This window comes from Pristis pectinata, chromosome 3 (genome assembly GCF_009764475.1).
Source record: "Pristis pectinata isolate sPriPec2 chromosome 3, sPriPec2.1.pri, whole genome shotgun sequence".
NCBI classification, from domain to species: Eukaryota; Metazoa; Chordata; class Chondrichthyes; order Rhinopristiformes; family Pristidae; genus Pristis; species Pristis pectinata.
Genome location: NC_067407.1, coordinates 5,979,565 through 6,005,413, shown reverse-complemented (window position 1 = coordinate 6,005,413; position 25,849 = coordinate 5,979,565). Strand labels below are relative to the sequence as shown.

The 25,849-nt window shown below is 44.8% G+C and overlaps 1 protein-coding gene across 6 annotated transcripts in view; it reads left to right on the top strand.

Moving 5' to 3' along the window:
- adgrl2a (adhesion G protein-coupled receptor L2a) overlaps positions 1–25,849 on the top strand; it is a 775,507-nt gene that overhangs the window by 618,004 nt on the left and 131,654 nt on the right. The gene's annotated exons all lie outside the window — the stretch shown is intronic.

Here is a 25,849-nt window from a genome sequence, read left to right as displayed (position 1 = left end):
ATAAATAAATAGTGCAAAAGAGGAATAACGAGGTCGTGTTCACAGGTTCATGGACCGTTCAGAAATCTGATGGCGGAGGGGAAGAAGCTGTTCCTGAATCGTTGAGTGTGGGTCTTCAGGCTCCTGTACCTCCTCCCCGATGGTAGTAACGAGGAGAGGGCATGACCCAGATGGTGAGGGTCCTTAGTGATGAATGTCACCTTCTCAAGGGACCGCCTCTTGAAGACGTCCTCAATGGTGGGGAGGGTTGTGCCCGTGATGGAGCTGGCTGAGTCTACAAACCTCTGCAGCCTCTTTTGATCCTGTGCATTGGAGCCTCCATACCAGGTGGTGATGCAACCAGTCAGAATGCTCTCTACTGTACAGCTGTAGAAATTTGCAAGAGTTTGTGTTTATTTCAAGTTTCCCAGAATGTTGTCTGAGTGGTTCCACTTTTTTTTTCTCATTATCCCAAAGAATCCAGAGTTTCTTTTGTCTTGGCAGCACTTTGGCAGTTAACAGTCCAAAGCTCATTCCTTTCCGTGAGGGGGAAGGAGAGTGTCTTTAAATTTTAAAAAGCCTGCTGCTAAGGCACTTAGAGTCAGTGCTGCTATTTGAGGAAACAACATTCCAAACAAGCCTCGCTCGTGAATCTGCGCGGCAGAATTCGAGAAATTAACCTTGATCTGACATTACTGTATTATATTTGGTAAGGCACTTGGATTGGATGCATTAATCAGTCTTATCATTTGATAAAGGATTTGTATTTTCTCTAACAATTGCTGGAATCGACAAAGGTTTGGATACAGAGTTATCTGAGCTATTCTTCCGCGGACACTGCCTGTTAAAGCCCATGTTCCCAGCACCTCGTGTTGTAAAGGGTTCTGGCAGCGGAATTTAGCTTTCAAGGAGCAGGGAGGTTTTATAACCACGGACTGGTGATGTTGTTGACCTTTATCCTTCACCTTCTGGGTTCCACCTCTAGATTGGCAGGAAGCTGAGGGCAGAGCAACTGACCTCTGTTCTTTGCCTCCGGGGCCCTGTTCTGTAATTGTTCAAAGCTCGGGAGTGAGCAGCAGAGGTCCATGGCTGGAGAATATAAAATTCACCTTCATAAAATTGTCTGCTGCACAACCTAAAAGCCTCATTAATAGACACTGGCGTGCTCACAGTCGAAGAAGTGTCGCCAACAAAGGAAAATGTTCCCCACACCTACTGTTTCATTTTGCAGGCTTTGAGTCTGTGCACATTTTGTTGGCAATTGTCTGGCCTTGTGGAAGCCTCAGATCATAAGACATAGGGGCAGAATTAGGCCATTCAGCCCCTCGAGTCTGCTCGGCCATTCAATCATGGCTGAGTTTTGTTTCAACCCCACTCTCCCACCTTCTCCCCGTAACCCTTCACCCCCTTACTAATCAAGAACCTATCAATCTCTGCCTTAAGTACACCCAGTGACTTGGCCTCCACCGCCCTCTGTGGCAACGAATTCCACAGATTCACCACCCTCTGTCAGTTTTAAAAGGACGTCACTTTATTCTGAGGCTGTGCCCCTATTAAATGAAGATTGGAAAGTTGACTTTGCAACAGGACTCCATGATGATTACTCATCACCCCTGTGTTCTTAATTAAGCAACACCTCAAGTCCGAAATCTTTCACTCGTTCCAGGATCTCACCCCCTTCCAATCTCTGCAGCCAACAACAACTCTCTGGGATCTTTGGATTTCTCCTGTTCTGGTCTCTTGAGCTTCCCCAAAGTTAATTCCTCCATCATTGGAGGTCGTGCTTTCAGCTGTCCCGTTTTCAGGCCCTGGAATTTTCTCTCTGAATTTTTCTACCCCTCCACCGCTCTTCTTCCTGAAGATACTTCTTTCACCCCATAATTGAGCCAAATCCGTTGTTAATCCACCTTAATATTTCTTTTCATGGTTCGGGATCAGATCGTTTTTGATTATGATCCTATAAAATATCCTGGGGCATTTTGCTTCATTAGAGACTCAATATAATTGGTTGTTCTTACTATATGTTTCATACAAGGAATGATACTAAGAACAAGCTGGTAGTGATACCTATTGGCAGCGGCTAATCCTCCTCCATATTACAGTGGCGCAGCATCCACTAAAGTGCATCACAATGACCTCCAGCTCCACCTTACCAGCCCAGCCAAGATCAACAACAGACCCCAGGTATTTTTGATTGGAACAGTTAGGGCAACAGGGTGGTAGAGCCGCTGCCTCACAGCACCAAAGATGGGGGTTCAATCCTGACCTCAGGTGCTGTCTGCGTGGAGTTTGCACTTTCTCCCCGTGGCCGCGTGGGTTTTCTCCGGGTGCTCCGGTTTCCTCCCACATCCTAGAGACGTGCAGGTTGAACATAGAACTTAGAATATTACAGCACAGTAACAAGCCCTTCGGCCCACAATGTTGTGCTGACGTTTTATCCTGCTCTAAGACATATCTAACCCTTCCCTCCCACATAGCCCTCCATTTTTCCATCATTCATGCGTCTATCTAAGAGTCTCTTAAATGTCCCTAATGTATCTGCCCCCACAACCTCTGCCGGCAGTGCGTTCCACGCACCCACCACTCTCTGTGTAAAACACTTACCCCTGACATCCCCCTTATACCTTCCTCCAATCACCTTAAAATTATGTCCCCTCGTGTTAGCCATTGTCACCCTGGGAAAAAGGGTTGGGAGGTTAATTGGCCGTTGTAGATTGCCCCTCATGTGTTGGTGAGTAGTAGAATCACAGGAAGTAGGGGGGGGGGGCATTTAGGAATGTGAGAAGGATAAAATGGGCTAGGGTAGGATCAGAATAACAATGGGTGCTTGATGGTCAACACAGACCTTGTGGGCTGAAGGGCCTGTTTCTGTGCTCTATGTCTCTAGAGTCTTAGAGAGATTCAGCACAGAAACAGGCCCTTCAGCCCTTCAGCACAGAAAGAGGCCCTTGAAATAGAAGGATGGAAATAAAGAGCAAAAGGGGACAATGTGCATTCCATTTGAGCCAAGTGGTCCACAACCTTGGCTCAATCTCGCCTGCTTTTCCTCCATGTTTCTCCTTTGTTGTAGAGGTTACCTATCCCCACCTGGCTGATGCCTGTTCACGCCAAATACCATCTACTGGTGGTAAACTTGGCCATATTTTCATTATCCCAAATCTCCACCATTTTAAAATCAGCCTCCCCTCCATGGACTCGGTGTACACTTCTCGCTACCTTGGAAAAGCAGCCAACATAATCAAAGACCCCACCCACCCCGGACATTCTCTCTCCTCCCCGCTCCCATCAGACAGAAGATAGAAAAGCCTGAAAGCACGAACCACCAGGCTCAAGAACAGCTTCTGTCCCACTGTTATAAAACTATTGAATGGTTCCCTAGTACGATAAGATGGACTCTTGACCTCACAATCTACCTACTTTATTCTACATTCTGTTATTGTTTTCCCTTGTAATACCTCATAGCACTGGTGTAATGAATTGATCTGTACGGACGGCATGCAAAACACAGTTTTTCACTGTACCTCTGTACATGTGCCAATGATAAACCAATTTCCCAATAAGGAGAAGAGAGAAGGGTACCTGGGCAGGTGAGCTGAAGACTTCCCTTGTGGTCAGTCAAAAAAGAAGAAAATACGAGAAATAGTCAGGAGATCTGGCTGATGTTGTGGAATGGGAAACCGAGAGGACGTTTCGGGTCGAAGACTTGTTGAATTCATCGCCACTTCGTTTTCAGGAATACCTAACCACTACTCATTCCTCTGACAGGATTTCTTGCTTGTCTCTCTTGCCTTGTTCATCCTCAAGTGGTGTCTCCCTCCTTTCTTGTCTTTAACAATGTGCTGACCAAAACCCATGTCCATAGCCCTTGTCTTCAACCTGATACACAGTCTATGAACCCATGGACACTACCTCATTATTCTTTTTATCTTGCGCTATTTATTTACTTTTGTAATTTATAGTAACTTTATGTTTTGCACTGTACTGCTGCCGCAAAACAAATTTCACGTCATAAAAGTCAGTGATAATAAACCTGATTCTGATTCCCACAGATGTAGCCTGACTTACTGAATATATAGATAGTTAGACAGATAGATAGATAGATAGATAGATAGATAGATAGATAGATAGATAGATAGATAGATAGATAGATAGATAGATAGATAGATAGATAGGTAGACAGATAGATAGATAGATAGATAGATAGATAGATAGATAGATAGATAGATAGATAGATAGATAGATAGATAGATAGATAGATTTCTTTATTAGTCACATGTACATTGAAACACACAGTGAAATACATCTTTTGCATAGAGTGTTCTGGGGGCAGCCCGCAAGTGTCGCCACGCTTCTGGCGCCAACATAACATGCCCACAACTTTCTAACCCGTATGTCTTTGGAATGTGGGAGGAAACCGGAGCACCCGGAAGAAACCCACGCAGACACGGGGAGAACGTACAAACTCTTTACAGGCAGTGGCCGGAATTGAACCCAGATCGCTGGCGCTGTAATAGTGTTACACTAACCAGTACACTACCGTGCCTGCCCTTATATATCCAGCATTTTCTGTTTCTTTTCTACATTTCCATCATCTGGATTTTTAAAAAAATTTCACTTTCTTCTGGTGAGACTGGGATTGAGAGATGATGGAGGACATTTGGTTGATGGCCACCTGCTGAGCCCAGTATCTGTCAACAGCAAGACAACCCTCCATATCCTCGATTCTCTCTCTCACTCAAATCTCTCACCAGGCCACTGAGCAGTATCCCACCGTTATAAAACTACCTTCACAACTTTACCTTTTTTTACTGTTTAATCTCACAAAGCAGTGTGACTGCTTTAAAAAAAAAGCTCGTTCATGTGTTCTCGTTCCTTCTGAATGAGGGAGATCTTGCCAAAGGATTTTCCAACGAGCTCATCAGATGGCTTTTGGGACTAGGATTTCTGGAAGGAAACATCCCGTCACCTGGTGACAACACTATTTGCAGCGTTTTACCCTAAAATACAAAATATCAGGTGACGGTTTCTCACGCTTGGGAGCAGGCCAAGGGTTATGTCATCAGCTGCAACTCATGTTCTGGGAGCTGGTTGCTTTTGATTTCTATTACCTTGATCTCCTCACCAGAGTTACTAAATAAGATTGAAGCATCCATTTCCCCCTCGAGTGCTGTGATTTTTAGGGCAATGGAGATGCATCTGGGCTCCCATGGCAATGGAAATGTTGGTAGTTTTGTTTGCTTGACTTATTTGGTGGCACTCTTGCTGCTGAGAGAGGCGATTATGGGCTTAGGCATCTTATGGGTGTGCTCAAGGCCATGTTGCCATGGAAGTGATCCCATTGAGGGAGATGCTAAAGTATCATTGTGTCCACTCATGAAGCAGGATCTGTTGGCAAACGACCCTCCCTCAAAACTGTGATAATCGAATTTGTCATCATATTCACAATTGCATTATATTCTGGTCGCCCCATTAAATGAAGGTTGTCAAAGTCTTACTTCCCGAAAGTGGCTACACAGGTTGATAGGGTGGTAAAGAAGGCATACGGCATGCTTGCCTTTATTAGTCAAGGCACTGAGTTCAAGAGTCAGGAAGTTATGTTGCAGCTTTATAAAACTCTTGTTAGGCCACATCTGCATTCAATTCTGATCGCCCCCATTACAGGAAGGATGTGGAGGCTTTGGAGAAGGTGCGGAAGAGGTTCACCAGGACGCTGCCTGGATTAGAAGGCATGTGCTATGAAGAGAGGTTGGACAAACTTGGGTTGTTTGGAGCGTCAGAGGCTAAGGGGAGACCTGACAGAAGTTTATAAGATTTTGAGGGGCATAGATAGCGTAGTATCTTTTTTCCCAGTGTTGAAATGTCTAATATTAGAGGGCGGGCTGTTAAGGTAAGAGGGGGTAACAGCTGGAGATGTGCCAGGCAAGTTTTTTACAGAGAGCGGTGGGTGCCTGGAATGCACTGCCAGGGGTGATGGTGGAGACAGATACCAGAGAGGCTCTTAGATAGACACATGAATGTACAGAGAATGGAGGCATATGGACTTGTGTAGGCCAAAGGGAGTAGTTTAGTAGGCTTTTAATTACTAGTTTAATGAGTTTGGCACAACATTGTGGGCCTGTTCCTGTGCTATACTGTTCTATGATCTATGTTCTCTGTACATCAACCCACAGGTGCAATGAAAAACTTAACTTGCAGCAGCATCACAGGCACATAGCATTAGAGACGCAGCATTCACAAGAACAACATAAATTGTAAAAAATTATACAACAAAGAACACATTTAAAACAACAAAAAATAAAATCTAATGCAATGCAAAGTGGTCATAATGTTGCAATACTGAGGTAGTGATTAGGATTGTGCCGGTTGGTTCAAGAACTGAATGGTTGAAGGTAAGTAGCTGTTCTTGAACCTGGTGGTGTTGGACTTCAGGCTTCTGTACCTCCTGCCCAAGACCCCATCACCGAGGTGTCTGAACTGGAAGGAATAGGTTGAAGGTGAAAAGTCAGAGGTTCAGAGGGGATCTGAGGGAGAATCTTTTCACCCAGAGGATTGTTGCAATCTGGAAAGCACTGAGGAGGTGCAGGAGGCAGGTACTTTCACAACATGAGGAAGCATCTGGACAGCATTTCTACCGTCAAAGCATTGTATTTTACGGACCAAGTGTTGGTAAATGGAATTGGTACAGATGACTGTTTGATGGTAAGCACGGACATCCAGTTTCTGTGTAGTGTAATCCTATTATTGCAAGAAACAGTTGTGCAAGCAGTTGAAGAGGTGTAACCTGCAGGGCTACAGATCATGGAAGCCAGGATATGGAAGCAACCTAATTAGTTTGCATTTGCCCAACATGGACACAATGGGCCGAATGGTTAAATTCTGCACTGTCAAAGTCTCTGATTCTATATACAATGCACAACACACAGAAGATAAATTATACAAGAGAGTGAAGAAAGATAAAGACAAGAGGACATAGGTTTCAGCTGACGGGGAGGAGGTGTAGAGGGGATCTGAGGGGGATTCGATTCACACAGAGGGTGGTTGGAATCTGGAAGCACCTCCTAAGGAGTTGGTGGAGGCAGGTACACTCACAGCACACAAGAAGCATCTACACAAGCAGTTGAATCACAAAAGGAATAGAAGACTATGGACCTAATGTGGATAAAATGGGATTAATGATAGGAATGAATGATACACATGACTGATAGAGAAATGGGGGGGTATGTGGGAGGGAAGGGTTAGATAGATCTTGGAACAGGATAAAATGTCGGCACAACATTATGGACCGAAGGGCCTGTTCTGTGCTGTACTGTTCTATGTATTACATAGAACATAGAACATTACAGCACAGTACAGGCCCTTCGGCCTACAATGTTGTGCCGACATAGCTAATCCCTTGTACCTACAAAATGCCCATATCCCTCTATTTTCCTCTCATTCATGTGCCCATCCAAGCCCCTCTTAAAAGCCCCCATCGGTAGGCACAATGGGTGCCACGGATATGATGGGCCAAAGAGCCTGCTTCTGTTTTGTATGACTCTATGACACAGGTAGATTGATAATAATTAGCGATTGTTGGGTCTTCTTGAGTTCCACAGTAACCCTAATGGGCTTTGCAGAATGCAACCGGGCTATCTTTGCTTCTGGGCCAGTTAAGTTCTGTTTCCAAACACTTTGACGGCCTGAGTTCGTGGCAAACGCAGCAGCCAAGTAATGAGAGCGCCATTAAGAGAAGGGAGCGACTTCAGATTCGCAAAACAACAGATGCAGATGGAATCCATCCAAGAATATTCAAAGAAAAGCTCAGTTAAAAAAAAAGCAGTGTTGCGAAAGGGGAAAATCCGCTGAGTTTGTTAAATGTTGGGCCATACCAGAAGACCAAGAAACAACTAATGTAATTCCCATCTATAAAAAAAGGTCAGAAACATGATCTCGGGAATTATAACCCAGTTATCTCGACATCTGCAGCGGGGAAATTGCTGGAATCTATTATAAAGGAAGCAATTCAGGAGCATTTAGTAAGAATAAAGGACAATAAATCAAAGTCAGCACAGGTTTGTGAAAGACAGGTCAACCTTACAAATTTATGAGAATGTTTAAGGTACGTAACAGAGTTAGTGGCCAAGAGTAATCTTATAGATATTTTATATCTCGACTTTTAAAAGGCATTTGATAACATTCCTTGTAAAATGCCTCTGACTGAAGGGGAACTCATGGGATCGTAAAGGATGTTGCAAATTGGATAATTAATAGGAAACAGAGGGGTTGTTATTGGTTTATATTGGGCGTCAGTGACCAGATGAGGCGAACAGGGATTAATTCCAAGGCTGTTGCTCTTGCTAATATTTTATTAATTAGGAGAATGAGAACATTGCAAGCAGAACATCAAATTTTGATGCTGCTTCCAACTCGGAAGCCAAGCACGATGGTGCATAGGGAGAGGGAGAGGGGTGTGGGGGGGGTGCGGGTGAGGAGAGAGAAGGGGGGGAGGGGAGAAAGTGGTTGAGGAAGGGAGGGGGAGGGGAGAAGGGAAGAAAGTGGTTGAGAGAGAGAGAGAGGGGAGAAGGGAAGAAAGTGGTTGAGAGAGAGAGAGAGAAAGAGAGGCTAAGAGAGAGAGCGAGAGAGGGGGACAGGAGAAAGTGGTTGGGAAAGGGAGAGAGAGAGAGCAAAAGAGAGAGAGGGGGAGAGAGAGAGAAAGAGAGAGGGGAGGGGAGAAAGTGGTTGAGAAAGGGAGAGAGAGAGGGGAGAGAGAGAGAGCAAAAGAGAGAGGGGGGAGAGAGAGAAAGAGAGAGAGGGGAGGGGAGAAAGTGGTTGAGAAAGGGAGAGAGAGAGAGAGAGAGAGAGAGAAAGAGGATGGTGTGAGAGGGTCTTAGTTCTAACTCTCCAGCTGGGTCCCATTTGCACAAAAGAGATTCTTTTCTGCATCCAGCTTTGTTTTCTTTGAGTTTTGTTGCCCTGTTTGGGGAAAGAGTGATTTTTCGGGCCTCGCTTATGGTAAAACGTCGGGTTATCCTGGCCACTCATTCCATATGGCCACCATCCTCTGGATGAAAAATTTGCCACTCAGATCCCCTTTAAATCCTTCCACTCTCACCTTGACCCTATGCCCTCTGGTTGTATCCTCCCCTACCTTGGGAAAAAGAATGACTATGCCCTTCATAGTTTTATAAACCTCCATATCCAATCTCTCATCATAACTCAAATCCTCCAATCCAGGCAACGTCCTCGTCAGTCCTTTCACAACGGCCACACCAGCATTGTTTACACCCAGTTGAGATTAAATATAAATTAGCAAGGAAGGTAGGTAAATATTATTGATGCCCCTTCCCACTCTTCTGTCTTGCTTGCCTGCACTCACTGGCAGACAGTGGATGGCATTAAGAGGTTGATATCACTGACATTCCATAGCTCTGCACGCAAGAGTTGGCTGGGCACGGTGTAATGAAGTTTCCTTGGGAGACTAATCCTTAGCCCACAGAGTCATACAGCACAGAAACAGGCCCTTCGGCCCAACTCGTCCATGATGACCAAGACTGATAAATTGGTAAATTAGTTTTTTATTGTCACATGTACCGAGGTACAGTGAAAAACTTGTCTTGCATACCATCCATACAGATCAATTCATTGCACAGTGCATTGAGGTAGTACAAGGGAAAACAATAACAGAATGCAGAATAAAGTGTTGCAGTTACAGAGAAAGTGCAGTGCAGGCAGACAATAAGGCGCAAGGTCATAACGAGGTAGATTGTGAAGTCAAGAATCCATCTTATCGTACTCGGTAACCGTTCAATAGTCTTATAACAGCAGGATAGAAGCTGTCCTTGAGCCTGGCGGTACGTGCTTTCAGGCTTCTGTACCTTCTGACCGATGGGAGGGGGGAGAAGAGAGAATGTCCAGGGTGGGTGGGGTCTTTGATTATGCTGGCTGCTTTACCGAGGAAGTGGGAAGTATAGACAGAGTCCATGGAGGGGAGGTTGGTTTCCGTGACACGTTGGGCTGTGTCCACAACTCTCTGCAGTTTCTTGCGGTCCTGAGCAGAGCAGTTGCTGTACCAAGCAGGATAGGATGTTTTCTATGGTGCAGGCTAGTCCCATTTGCCTGCGTTTGACCCATATCCCTCTAAACCTTTTCTATCCATCCTAAACAGACATTCTGCTCTTTACACAGAGGGATTATGTCAGACCTTGATTACTTCATGCATCACAACGTAGTTTCTTCTTTACTTCCCTCCATCATCCTCAACCTCTTTCCAATATTCCTAAGTAATGTGCTCTGCCTGTACATTCATCCTTTCCTAATCGGCCTCATTACTTCTCACATTTCTTACGTTAGTTCAAGAACCCTCTCATCAGTCATTCTTTGTGCCTGGCTAATTTTTAGCAGACACCTAGCTCACAGCAGTGGGACTCCCCTCCACACTTCAGCCTGATGCCTTTGTTTAAATGGTGCCACTTAACAAGTCGTGTGAGGTAACTGCAGGGCAAGGGAAGCTGAGATGAATTCATCAACAGAGTAAAATAAAAGCAGGTACATGGCATTCGGGCCTTACAATTCATAGAACATAGAACAGTACAGCACAGAACAGGCCCTTCGGCCCACAATGTTGTTCCGACATAGCTAACCCCTCCTACCTATAGAATGCCCATATCCCTCTATTTTCCTCTCATTCATGTGCCCATCCAAGCCCCTCTTAAAAGCCCCCAATGAATTTGCCTCCATCACCCTATCAGGCAACGCATTCCAGGCATCCACCACTCTCTCAGTAAAAAACGTACCCCTCATGTCTGTTCTGAACCTACCCCCTCTCACCGTAACTTCATGCCCTCTGGTATTGGATCGCTCAATAATGGGAGAAAGATATTGCTTGCCACCCTGTCTATGCCCCTCATAATTTTATACACCTCCAACAGATCACCCCTCAGCCTCTGCCGCTATTGAGAAATGAGCCCAAGTTTGTTCAGCCTCTCCTGATAGCACATGCCTCCTCATCCAGGCAGCATCCTGGTAAAACTCCTCTGCACCCTCCCTAAAGCCTCGACATCCTTCCTATAGTGAGGTGACCAGAAATGTGACCAGAAAAAGTGGAAGTCCATTACAGATATTGCATTAATCAAAATACAGCACCAGCGTTTAAACATTCGAGGATGTTGCCAGGATCGGAGGGCTTGAGTTATAAGGAGGGACTAGATAGGCTGGGACTGTTTTCCCTGGAGTCCAGGAGGCTGAGGTGGGAGGAGGTTTATAAAATCACGAGGGGCATTGTAAAGGTGGATGGTGACAGTCTTTTTCCCAGGGTAGGGGAGTCTAAAACTAGGGGGCATTGGTTTAAGGTGAGAGGGGAAAGATTTTAAAGGGACCTGAGGGGCAACTTGTTCACACAGAGGGTGGTGGGTATATGGAACGAGCTGACGGAAGTGGTAGAGATGGGTATAATTACAACGTTTAAGAGATATTCAGTCAGGTACGGTAGTGTAGCGGTTAGCGTAACTCTATTACAGCGCCAGCGACCCGGGTTCAATTCCCGCCGCTGTCTGTAAGGAGTTTGTACGTTCTCCCCGTGTCTGCGTGGGTTTCCTCCGGGCGCTCCGGTTTCCTCCCACATTCCAAAGATGTACGGGTTAGGAAGTTGTGGGCGTGCTATGTTGGCGCCGGAAGCGTGGCGACACTTGCGGGCTGCCCCCAGAACACTCTACGCAAAGAAGCATTTCACTGTGTGTTTGGATGTACATGTGACTAATAAAGATATTTTATCTTGCGAGGGGGTAGGCCTGTTCTACCTATCACCCCTCAGCTGATTACATCTTCTTTCCCGCGCCCCCCCCGACCTACTAATTTCCCCCTCTCACCTGGACTCGCCTCTCCCCTGCCTGCCTGTGCTCCTCCCCCTCCCTCCCATTTTCCTGTTCTGGCTTCTGCCCTCTTCCTTTCCAGTCCTGATGAAGGGCCTTGACCCGATACATCGACTGTTTATTTCCCTCCACAGATGCTGCCTGACCTGCTGAGTTCCTCCAGCACTTTTTGTGTATTGCTCCAGATTCCAGCATCTGCAGAATTTCTTGTTCCTCCTTTCTTGTTGTCTGGTCTGTGTTGAACACAAAGGGTCAATGACTCTGCATTGCAACAGATGTGTTCTTGTGTGGCTGCAGTGAGGAGGTGGGGACCATGCCCTTCCTAATAGCAAAATCAGTTTTGTATTCCAGATTGCCACAGTACAGAACCAGTTTCTTCTGTTCATGAGACAGCTCTGCTTTAGATTTTTCCCACCTTTGTCTCCCTACCCTGTAACCTTTTTCCCCTTAAACTGACCATCCAAGTTCCTCCCAGATATTAGTTTTCAATCTGTTTTGTATTTAATTGTTATTATGGCCCAGAAGGAGGCCATTCAGTCCAACGTGTCCATTCCAGCTCTGAGCAGAACGGTCCGTTTCCAGTTTCCCCTGTGGCCCTGCAAATTCTCTCTCACATGCCTGTCAACTTTGACTCTGCTTGCTGGAATTTACAGCAGCCAACTAGCTACCGGCCATGTGCATCTTTGGGATGTGAGAGGAAACCTGGCACCCAGTAGAAGGCCACGTGGTCACAGGGAGAACATGCAAACTCCACGCAAAAAGCACCCAAGGTCAGGATCGAACCCGGGTCTCTGAAGCTGTGAGGCAGCGGCAGGAACTGCTGCACGCCGTCCATCACACTTCCTGCAGCTCACTCCAATAATAATCCTTCTCTTTTATCACTTAAGCTCAATTCTAAGTGCTGTGGTTACAAGTCTTTCCTTCAACTAAAACTCTTTCTACTTATTTACTCTGTCATAATGTAGGCCTTTCTTAGTTCTTCTTTCAACCATCTCTGTTCTAATCAATCCAGTTGAAACCCCCCATCTGTATACCATTCACGTAAACCTTCTCTGCATTCCCTTCCAATGGCTTGATGGCTTTCCTGTAACTTGGTGCCTTCCAACATGGCAAAACAGCCAAAGGTGCTTTGCAGAAATACAATCCAGATATAATTTTTCACTGAGCTGCACCAAGTTATGATTAGGAATGGGAAGGTAGGTTTTAAGGAGCAACTTATTAGAAGGAAGAGAGGTGGCGAGGTTCAGGATGAGTATTCCAGAAGCGAGGAGCTTGGCAGGACACAAGAAGGCAGAATTGGAGGAGTACAACGATGTCGCAGAGTTTGAAGGGCCAGAGGGAGGAAGAGGCTACGGTAATGGGGTGCGTGGAGACAAAAATGGGAGCTTTAAGATCCAGTTGTTGGGTTAAGGAGCGAAGGTGAATCAGTCAATATGGGGAGGGGGGTGTAGTCATAGGTGACAAGGGATGTTCCAAGTAAGGATCGCTCATCTGGTGGGGGGGTTCAGTCCCTAAAAGCTGGATTGGGCACTGCTTTAAGCAGCAAAGTGTTTGAAGTAATTCAGGACGCAATTTAAGTCTGCCACAAATGTAGCAGACCATGTGTTAGAGCCCAGACTGAGTCTTAAAGGACTTCTTCTGGGAGATACTTTTGGTGAACCAGTCATAGAGTCATACAGCATGGAACCATGCTGAACAAGATTCCCGTTTGCCCATGATAGACCCATATCTCTCTAAACCTTTCCTATCCATGTACCTGTCCAAATGTCGTTTAAATGTCATCAATATTTGTCTACCTGTGACAGTGGTGAAGAAGTCTTTCGGAGAACCATGTGCTTGTACCCCTAAGTCCCTCTGTTTTATAGCACTCCCCTGGGTTCTACTGTTCACCATGAGTCCTGCTCCACAAACACATCTGAATACAGTCCAGATCCAGTCGCTTGGCCTGAGGAATCCACACCACATGCAGGGATCAGCAGAGCAACATGGGAGGCAGTGAATGCCACTGGGACACCTGGTCCAGATGGGATACCAGAATCCCCAAGGAACTGAGAGGGGAAATATTTGAGGCCACGAGTGACATTTTTAGGAGCTCTAAAAACAAGTGGAGCTGCAGCTGGAGGTTACGGTATGTGATCCCAGATTTCAGATATAGACAAAGTGAGTGATTCAGCAGCCTGTGCACTGCGAGACGTTACCCGGTATGCCTTCGTAGTTGTTATTAAGAAGGGAGAATGCAATTCAGCACAGTAATCAGTGCTACTGGGCAATTCTCAAGTGCATTCGACCTGGATTAGGGCTTGGGGTTTTCAGACAGCAGGACAGTTGCCCCACTTATCTTTCTTCCGCTCTCCTGAGATTCTGTATTCCACTAGTTTTAGACAACTCTGTTACGGGACAAAGTTTCCTACCATCTACCTTGACCACTTCGGGGGGCAACTTAAGAGTCAACCACATTGCTGTGAGTCTGGAATTAAGATAAGATAAAATTTCTTTATTAGTCACACGTACATCAAAACACACAGTGAAACGCATCTTTTGCGTAGAGTGTTCTGGTGGCAGCCCGCAAGTGTCGCCACACTTCTGGCGCCAACATAGCATGTCCACAACTTCCTAACCCGTACATCTTTGGAATGTGGGAGGGAACTGGAGCACCTGGAGGAAACCCACGCAGACACGGGGAGAACGTACAAACTCCTTACAGACAGTGGCCGGAATTGAACCCAAGTCGCTGGCGCTGTAATAGCGTTACGCTAATCGCTACACTACCGTACCTACCCTTACTTGCAATTCTGAGCAATACAGCACAGAAACAGGCCCTTTGGCTCAACTGGTGGGCCGAAGGGCCTGTTTTGTGCTGTATGGTTCTATGGTCCATGCCGAACAATATGCCTACCTGAGCTCGTCCCATTTGCCCGCGTTTGGCCCATATCCCTCCAAACCTTTTCTATCCGTATCCAATGTCTTTTGAATGTCATTGTTGTACCTGCCTCAACTACTTTCTCTGGCACCTGATTCCATATACACACCACCCTAAGGTTCTTATTAAACTTTTCCCCTCTCACCTTAAACCTATGCCCTCTATTTTTTAATTCCCTTTCCCTGGGAAAAAGACTGTGTGCATTCATCCAATCTAGGCCCCTCAGGATTTTTTTCAATCCTGTATAAAGTCACCCCTCAGTCTCCAACGTTCCAAGGAATAAAGTCCTAGCCAGCCCAACCTCTCCCTATAACTCAGTCTCTCAAGTTCTGCCAACACTTTCATAAATCGTCTTTGCACTCTTTCCAGCTGAATGAAACTATTTTTATATTGCCGATATACTAAATGGATTTGGAAATAGGTGCTGTGGTGGGATTTGAACTCATCAGGTCAATTATCCAGGCCTTTGAAAACTGGCCTGGCATCATGTCCACTACTCTACCAGGTTGTTTATTCACTTCCATTTACCAAGCTACTTGATAGTCTTAAAGTTTTTCACACTGCTGAAGGGGTCAGCATAGAATGGGTGTAAAAGTATTTCAAAACAGCACATTCTATTAAACCAATCAAATGGTCAATCTGGCCTTAGAAGAATGTCAGAAAGGAGGCCCAAACCAAATGGACAAGGGATAGATGACTCACACTCTTTCCTTCAGTCTGAGACAGAGCAAGAGGATGGAATCAGGTTTATTATCACTGACTTGGATGACATGAAATTTGTTGTTTTGCGGCAGCTGTACAATGCAAGACATAAAATTACTATAAATTAAAAAAATAGATAAATAGTGCAAAAAAAAAGGAAAAACGAGTTTTAGTGTTACACACACAAAATGCTGGAGGAACTCAGCAGGTCAGGCAACATCCATGGAGGGAAATAAACAGTCAAGGTTTCGGGTCGAGACCCTTCATCAGGACTGGAAAGGAAGAGGGCAGAAGCCAGAATTAGCAGCAGAGGTCACAGAGAGGGAGCAGTGAGGGAGGGTCTCACTGAAGGGTTGACTGTTTATTTCCCTCCATAGATGCTGCCTGACCTGCTGAGTTCCCCCGTCATTTTGTGTGTGTCGCTCCAGATTCCAGCATCTGCAGAATTTCTTGTGTCAACGAGGTAGTGTTCGTGGGCCGTTCAGAAATCTCATGACAGAGGGGAAGAAGCCGTTCCTGAATCGTTGGGTGTGCATCTTCAGGCTCCTGTACCTCCTCCCCAATGGTAGTAACGAGAAGAGGGCATTTTCCAGGTGGTGAGGGTCCTTTAGTGGTGGATACCACCTTCTTGAGGGACCGCTTCTTGAAGATGTCCTCGATGGTGGGGGGGGTTGTGCCCGTGATGGAGCTGGCTGAGTCTACAACCCTCTGCAGCCTCTTTGTGATCCTGTGCATTGGAGCCTCCATACCAGGCAGTGATGCAACCAGTCAGAATGCTCTCCACTGTACATCTGTAGAAATTTGTAAGCGTCTTTGGTGACATACCGAAGCTTCTCAACCTCCTAATGAAGTAGAGCCACTGGCGTGCCTTCTTCGTGATTGCATATCATGATGGGGGTGAAGGTGCAGGTATAGTTTGGCCGCGCTTGCGACATCGGCCAATCCCCAGGTCACAACTTGTGACCTGTGGGGTTCTGCCTCTGATATCTTGCAAGTCCTCCCTCCTATGATGTCACGCAGAAGGCAGCTCATTGGCTTGCAGGGATTGTTAGAGCTCCCGAAATAAGGAGTTACCAAGGAAACATCCTGACCTCAGTGACGGGAGTGTAGAATAGCTGATTGCCAATGACTGGAATCTGGAGCAACACACACAAAATGCTGGAGGAACTCAACGGGTCAGGCAGCATCTATGGAAGGAAATGAACAGTCGACATTTCGGGTCGAGACCCTTCATCAGGAATGATCTACCTCTATTTCTCTTTAGTCCACTGGTCTGATTTTCCCTCCTATCCATTGGGCTTCCCCTTTTTCCTATCTTCAGTCCTGAAGAAGCGTCCTGACCCGAAACATTTCTCCATGGATGCTGCCTGGTCTGCTGAGTTCCTCCAGCATCATCGTGTTTTTCATCTAGATTCCAGCATCTGCAGTCCTTTGTTCCTCTCAGAAAGATCTACCTCAGTGAGTGCTAACTGAATGGGCAATTGGCCTTACCCTCACGCTAACCCACTCAACTTTCTTTTACAATATTTTTATGGATTCCGCATAGAAAATACAGAGTACATGAATCAGAAAAAAAAAATGCTACAAAATACATTGTGTTAGATCATACTTGAAATCACAATACCCCATATTGATAAAAATGATAGGTAATTAATAACAATTACATTGGAATAATTTTATTATGAAAAAAATCTAAACCCACTATCAAGACCGAAGCTGCTTGGTAAATAAGGACGGAGAAAAACCCTTAACACATAATAATATTCAACTTTTATCTTCACCATAAGTGATGGGAGAGTAAGTTTGTGGGAAATGTCTTCTGCTTGAGAGCTGTATATTGGTGGGAGACTTGTTTTACCTCAGAGGGCAGTGGGCGCTGAGTGTCTTCATTGGATAGCTTTCTCTGCAGTGAGCAAAGGAACCATTGTTTCTCAAGCTTGGGAGGGAGAGTGTCGAGACCCAAGGTTAGCCATTGAATAGTGGAGCAGGCTCCCGAGACCTGTTCCTATTACATTCTTACCCTGTTTGTCCATTGATACTCGGGTGAGGGGCAAGACAGGTGGGAAATATAAATAGGCAGGTGTGATGTAAAAATAGTCGGGCACTGTCCACAGGATGTTCCCAGCTGATAGAAGAGAACGATGACCTTTGCACACGAGAATTGTAAATGGTTTGCAGATATCCATGAGCTGCAGATTCTCCGCATGCCAAAGGCTGGGTTCTGTTGCTGCAAAGATTTTTTTTTCAGACTGTTTCCAAGCCTTTTTGATCCAGTTCATAATTGATGCAAAGTATCACGGGGTTACGCCAGTGACAATCTCAAACTCAATAGAAAGGGAAATTTGCAATGCAGACATTACAAGGACTCTGAGCTTGAAGGAATGTCAGTGAAATTTGCACTAAAATCATTAGAAGGGCATCAAAGCTAGCTATAAAAAGGGCACAAACTTACTGGAGGATGTCTTCAATAGACCTTTAGGTTATCGATGTAAGTCTTTACTGGAGGTTAAATTAACACAAAATGTCTGAAATCTGACCTGCAAAATGCACATTTGGGTCGATTTTTTACATTTTGAATTGGGAGCAGTGGAAACCAGTCCTTTCAATTGAAATTAATCTGAAAAAAGTATCCATCCTGATGCAGGGCCTCGACAGTCCTTCGTCTCCACAGATGCTGTTTGACTCTCTGAGTTCCTCCAGCAGTTTATTTTTTGCTGAAAATAAATACCAAATTGGATGACTACCACTCCCAGGCTAGATAGGAACAGAAGCCCTGGAAATAAAGGAGAAATGTTCATTGAATAAAACAAACCAACCATCAAGACTGCAGCCAAATTGTCGAGCCTCACTCACCAAGAAGGAGAGTTACTCATTGGGGTCCAGGGATGAAAGACTTAATGTATGAGAAGTGTTTGATGTCTCTGGGCCTGTACTGGATGGAGTTCAAAGGATGTGAAGGGATCTCATTGAAACTTACCGGATACTGAAAGACCTGGGTAGAATGGACATGGAGAGGATGTTTCCATCAGTGGGAGAGTCCAGGATCCGAGGGCACAGCCTCAGAATAAAGGGTCATCCCTTTAAAACTGAAAAGAGGAGGAATTTCTTCAGCTAGAGGGTGGTGAATCTGTGGAATTCATTGTTACAGACGGCTGTGGAGGCCAAGTTATTGGGTGTACTTAAGGCAGAGGTTGATAGGTTCTTGATTGGTCAGGCAGTTAAGGGTTACAGGGAATGCACTGCCGGCAGAGGTTATGGGGGCAGATACATTAGGGACATTTAAGAGACTCTTAGATAGACACACGAATGATAGAAAAATGGAGGGCTATGTGGGAGGGAAGGATTAGATAGATACTAGAGCAGGATAAAATGTTGGCACAACATCGTGGACCGAAGGACCTGTACTGTGCTGTAATGTTCTATGTTCTATGTAAGATGGGAGAATGGGTTTGAAAAAAAATAAGCCATGATTGAATGGTGGAGCAGACTCGATTTGCCGAATGGCCTGATTCTGCTCCTATATCTTATGGTTGTAACCATGACCTTGCTTTTAGCTCCATGTTTTCTTAATCTGACATTTGAAAAGCCCTTGAAGCTGATGGGTCTGACCAACCAAAGGCTGCTGGTGGTACATGACAAAGTACAGGGATTATGCATCTCATGGAAAGCAGGTAACACAGGCCTTTGAAACCGTCCTTTGAAAAGTTGGCACATTGTCAAACCACTCCAGTCCTACTGCTGAGGGTGCTCCCACAGTACTGTTAGACCGGAAATCATATGAACAAGTAATAGAAGCAGGAAAAGGCCATTTGGTATCGGTGTTGGTTTATTATTGTCACTTGAACCGAGGTACAATGAAAAACTTGTCTTGCATACCGATTGTACAGGTCAATTCATTACATAGTGCAGTTACATTGAGTTAGTACAGAGTGCATTGATGTAGTACGGGTAAAAACAATAACAATACAGAGTAAAGTGTCACAGCTACAGAGAAAGTGCAGTGCAATAAGGTGCAAGGTCACAACAAGGTAGATTGTGAGGTCAAGAGTCCATCTCATCATATAAAGGAACCGTTCAATAGACTTATCACTTTGCCGTAGAAGCTGTCCTTAAGCCTGGTGGTACGTGCCCTCGGGCTCCTGTTTCTTCTACCTGATGGAAGAGGAGAGAAGAGAGAATGACCCAGGTGGGTGGGGTCTTTGATTATGCTGGCTGCACTTCCAAGGCAGCGAGAGGTAAAGACAGTCCAAGGAGAGGAGGCTGGTTTCCGTGACCCTTCATCCCTGCTCCCTCATTTCAATAACATTATCAAAGACCCCTCCCACCATGGACATTCTCTCTTCTCCCCTCTCCCGTCAGGCAGGAGATACAAAAGCTTAAGAGCACCTACTACTAGACTCCAGGACAGCTGCTACCCCACTGTTATCAGACCCTTGAATGGACCTTTCATACACTAAAAGATGGACTCTTGATCTTTCAGTCTACCTCACTGTGGCACATGGATTTTATTCGTCGATCTGCGCTGCACTTTCTCTGTAACTGTAACACTATATTCTGCATTCTGTTTTCCTTTTTACTGCTCAATGTAATTCTGCACGGCATGATCTGTCTGCAAAACAATTTTTTTCACTCTGTCTCGGTACACATGGCAATAATAAACCATCACTAATACCAATCTTTTACTTCCGTGCCACTGCCTTTCACTAACCCCATCCCCCTCGATACCCCTGATATACTGTACAGAAGTTTATTAGTCGTTTCATTGAATATGTTCAGGGAAGCATTTAAAAACCTGCAGAGAGAAACTAAGAAGGTCATTAGGAAAGAAAAGATGAATTATGAAAGGAAGTTGGCGGATAACATTCGAGAGGATACCAAGAGTTTTTTTAAATATATAAGGAGGAAAAGAGAGACACGGGTTGATATAGGACCAATTGATAACGGTGCAGGAGATATTATAATGGACGATAGAGAGATGGCAGAGGAATTGAATGAATATTTTGCATCGGTCTTCACCGTGGAGGACATCAGCAATGTGCCGATTAGTCAGGAGTCTCAGGAAATGGAACTGAGTTCAGTTAAGATTACTAGAGAGAAGGTTCTAGGAAAACTAAATGGGCTAAAGACTGATAAGTCTCCCAGACCAGATGAGGTGCATCCCCGGGTTCTGAAGGAGGTGGCTTTAGAGATAGCGAAGGCATTGGTGATAATGTTCCAGGAATCGATAGACTCTGGCATGGTTCCGGAGGACTGGAGGGTCGCAAATGTAGTTCCGCTGTATAAGAAAGGTGGGAGGCAGCATAAAGGAAATTACAGACCTATTAGTCTGACGTCAGTGGTGGGAAAGTTATTGGAATCTATCCTCAAGGATGGGGTTACGGAATACCTAGAGGTGCAAGGCAAGATAGGTCCTAGCCAACATGGTTTTGTGAAGGGAAGATCCTGCCTGACCAACTTATTGGAGTTTTTTGAAGAAATCACAGGTAGGGTGGATAAGGGAGAGGTGGTAGATGTTGTGTATTTAGACTTTCAAAAGGCCTTCGATAAGGTGCCGCATAAGAGACTGATTAATAAGATGAGAGGTCATGGAATTACGGGTAGGATAACAGAATGGGTGGAGCATTGGCTGGTTGGCAGGAAGCAAAGGGTGGAAATAAAAGGATCTCGTTCTGGTTGGCTACCGGTTACTAGTGGTGTGCCGCAGGGGTCGGTGTTGGGGCCGCTCCTTTTTACCCTGTACATTAACGATTTGGATGATGGAATAATGATGGTTTCGTGGCTAAGTTTGCAGATGACACCGAGATAGGCGGAGGAGTAGGGAGTATTGAGGAGATAGGAAGGTTGCAGATGGATCTAGACAGTTTAGGAGAATGGGCAAGGAAATGGCAGATGAGATTCAATGTTGAGAAATGTGCAGTTGTACACTTTGGAAACAGAAATAAGCGGGCAGATTATTATCTAGAAGGAGAGAAAATTCAAAGTACGGAAGTACAAAAGGACTTGGGGGTACTCGTGCAGGATACCTTAAAGGTTAACCACCAGGTCGGATCGGTGGTAAAGAAAGCGAATGCTATATTGGCATTCATTTCGAGAGGTATAGTGTATAAAAGTAAGGAAGTGTTGATGAGGCTCTACGGGGCACTAGTGAGGCCTCATTTGGAATACTGTGCGCAGTTTTGGGCCCCACATCTTAGGAAAGATGTGCTGACGTTGGAGAGGGTTCAGAGGAGATTTACGAGGATGATTCCAGGAATGAAAGGCCTTACGTATGATGAGCGTTTGTCGGCTCTTGGACTGTACTCACTGGCGTACAGAAGAATGAGAGGGGACCTCATAGCGACATTTAAAATGTTGATAGGAAAGGACAGAGTAGATGTGGCCAAGCTGTTTCCCTTGGTGGGTGAGTCCAGGACTAGAGGGCACAATCTTAGAATTAAAGGGTACAGTTTCAAAACAGAGATGAGGAGAAATTTCTTTAGCCAGAGGGTGGTGAATTTGTGGAACTCCTTGCCACGTAGAGCAGTGGAGGCCAGATCATTGAGGACGTTCAAGGAGGAGATAGATAGATATCTAAATAGTCAGGGTATCAAGGGATATGGGGATAAGGCCGGGAATTGGGATTAGAATAGGTTTTTTTTCTCTCTTCCCTCACCCCCATTCCCCATTTCTCATTTCGTTTTTCCCTTTTCCTTGGAGCAGACTCGATGGGCCGAATGGCCTGCTTCTGCTCCCTTGTCTTGTGATCTTGTGAAATATCCCACATCTACCCTGTCAAGCCTCCTTAAAGAATTTTGATTTTTTTCAATTTGGATCACCTGTTGTTCTTCCGAAGGGAGTATAGAACCAATTTGCTTAATCTCTTCTCCAACCACGAAGCAGTCATGCCAGGAATCAAGCTGGTGAATGTTCACTCCACTCCCTTCATTGAACGTTAATCCTTCTTGAGGTGGGGAAGCACACCTATACACAACCCATGTTCCAGATGCATTCTCACCGAGACCTTGTATAATTGAACCGAGATGTCTCTCCTCACGTACTTAAATGCGCCAGCAATAAAAACCAACACAACATTTTTGCTAATTGCTTGTCATACATCCATGTTAATCTTCAGTGATTTATGTTCAAGGACACCCACTCTGCTGTAAGTGCCCTATTATCCTCCAAATGGGCAGGAACGGTAGGGTCTTTGTCGGGCAGGCACAGTAGTGTAGCTGTTAGCGTAACGTTATAACAGCGACAGTGGCCCGGGTTCAATTCCACCCGCTATCTGTAAGGAGTTTGAACGTTCTCCCCGTGTCTGCATGGGTTTCCTCCAGATGCTCTGGTTTCCTCCCATGTTCCAAAGACGTACGGTTTAGGAAGTTGTGGGCATGCTATGTTGGCGCCAGAAGCATGGTGACACTTGCGGGCTGCCCCCAGAACACTACGCAAAAGATGCATTGCACTGTGACTAATAAAGATATCTTAATTCTCTCCTTCTCTGACTCTCCCCTCAATGTATATCTTTGACCAAGCGTTTAATCAGCCAGTGTAATTGGCCAGCTTGTGGTGGACTTGACCTGCTGCCCAAGCTCATTGCCTGGTTGTCGAGAACCCACCAAGCTAAGCTGAAGATTTCCCAGACTTATTTTGCCCCTTGTTTAGTTGAAACTCTTTTCCCTATTGTTTCTTTGGGTCTTGCAAGACTGAGAGTGGGTAGTTAGGAGAGGTAGGAATGGGTGATGCTCCAAGCTTTTGAGGCAGGCTTGAAGACCAAGTTGAGGTTTCTACATCTCTCGACATTAAGAGGTCTCTCCTTAGTCATGAGGGCAAAGCAACCATTTGGGAATCAGTGACAAGCAGACACCAAGGGGTGAGGATGAAATGTATATTCCACAATGTTTAGCAGTGCATAAATTTCCATTTCTTTAAATCCAGAATTCTGCAGATAATTTAGACAGGCTTCAACAACAGATTGGTTTTCAGCTAAATGTCTTATCTAATATCCATTGTGATTTATTACCAAAATATTTGTATATATATATATCAGTGCTGAAGTTATTCAAAGATCTTAAAGCAATGCAACAGAGTATCTTACAGAGTTCTTACAGAGGGTACAGTTTCCTTTTTATACTGTTGATGAGCCCTGGAACTGTGGACCATAAGGAGTTGGTTTTGCTCCAGTCCTGTGCAGTTCCCTCCTTTAAGGAATTATCCAATTTCCCTTTTGAGGAATTAGTCACTGTGAATTTGCTCCTATCCACCTTTCAGACAGTGAGGTTCGGATCGTGGCAACTTACAGCGTTAGGATAAATCTTCTTCATTTACCTGATGCTTCCTTAATCAATCATCTTAGAGTCATAGAGCGATACAGCATGAATACAGGCCCTTCGGCCCAACCAGACTGTGCTGGTCCCAATTTCCTGCATTCAAACCATATCCCTCCAAGACCCGCCCCTCCATGTACCTATCCAGGCGCTTCTTAAATGATACTGTTGTACCTGCCTCAACCACTTCCTCTGGCAGCTCATTCCATGTACTCATCACCCTTTGGGTGAAAAAGTTGCCCCTCAGATCCCTTTTAAATCTTTCCCCCTCACCCTAAATCTATGTCCCCAAGTTTTGGACTCCCCTACCCCGGAAAAAAGATTATTACCATCCACCTTATCTCTGCCTCTCATAATCTTAAACATTTCTATAAGGTCGCCCCTCATTCTCCTACATTCCAAGGAATAAAGACCTAGCCTGGCCAACCTCTCCCTATAACACAGGCTCTCTTGTCCTGGCAACATCCTTGTAAATCTTTTCTGCACTCTTTCCAGTTTAACTACCTCTTTTGTATAACAAGACAACCAAGACTCTACATAGTACTCTAAGTGCGGCCTCACCAACGATTTGTACAACCATAACATAAAGTCCCAACTCCTATATGCAATGCCCTGACTGATGAAGGCCAGCGTGGTAAGTGACTTTTTCACCACCCTGTCTACCTGTGACACCGCTTTCAAAGATCTTCTATCTGTATCCTCTGGTTGCTGACTCTCCTGCCCGTGGAAACACCGTGTCCCTATTTATTCCATTGAAACCTCCTCAGAATATTGCAGGCCCCTACTAAATCCCCACTTGACAGTCTCAGAACACAGCCAGCCACCAGAAGGTATAGTTAATCCAAGGTGCTGTAAATGTGTCACAGTGGTAAGTCTCCGTTAATGGTGAATATTGCCGTAATTTTATTATTGATGGCTTCTGAAGGTCTTGCAGAATCTGCAATCCTTCCAACTACCCCCATCACAGCTCACCTTTGTTTACGTGTGTGATTTAAAAAAATAAATTTTGGCTCTGCAGCTATAATGAAGTGCTCCAGAAGAATGCAGAAGTGGCTTCTTAATGCCTGGTTTCCTTGACTTGAAACATCCCTTCTGGTCAACAGCTCTGATAACCCTTTTTCAATCTTTTTATTAAATTTATAATTAATTTCAAATTAATATACATAACATTAGTGATTATACACATGGTGCGAAGAGATCGGGATAACAGTAATAAGTTAATATATACACTCACAGGGAGTAAAATATATAATCTGAACCTCCCAATCTCTTACTTAGTGAGCATGATACAAAAGAATTTGAAAAGAAATTTAATTATATGAAAAGAGAACCCCCAAATTTAAGAAAATAAACAAAAGCAAACCGAAAACTTCAAAAAAAACTGGACTGATATTTCTTTGGTTAAAACAAAATTATTATGTCGTCAGCTCCACTCCTCGATATTCAAAGGTTATTGAAAGGGATTCGAAAAAGGTCTGGTTATTGCTCTGATAACCCATGGGCTCCAATTGCTTACGGGCTCGATGCATGCCTGGTGAAACCTCGTTGTGTGTGTGCTTGCAACGCACGGAGGAGAGTTATCTCAACAGAACTAGCAAATTGCGGGCCAAGTGTTATCAGCGTTTTTTCTTCACAAAGACACTCAGGGGGAAATTGAGGTTTGATTAAGCCTGTGTGGTGGGAGTGCTGACAAGGGTGATACTTTCCTGTCGATCATAATCTCAACTCAGTTGGTGTTAGTGTATCAACACTCGTCTTTAGCAGTTTCCCCCGTCGGTAAATTACAATCTAATTCCAGTACATAATGTCCTGACAGCAACAGCATAATATGTTACTAATCCTGACTAGTCAATAAATGTGAAGCATTTTTGTTCAATTAATAGATTTTTTCCAACAAAAAGCAAAGGCCGAACAGATCGCAGCACTGAGATATGTAATTTGTTTTTCTAATTGTTTACCAGCCAGTCCTTGCAGTCGTTCCAGTTCATTGGGACTTTTCCCAATCAATGAGGCATGACTGTTTGTTCTCCAAGAGTCTTTTCTTCTTTTCTATATTGCTTTATTTGCTCGTAGTGACTAATGTAATATTAATTAAC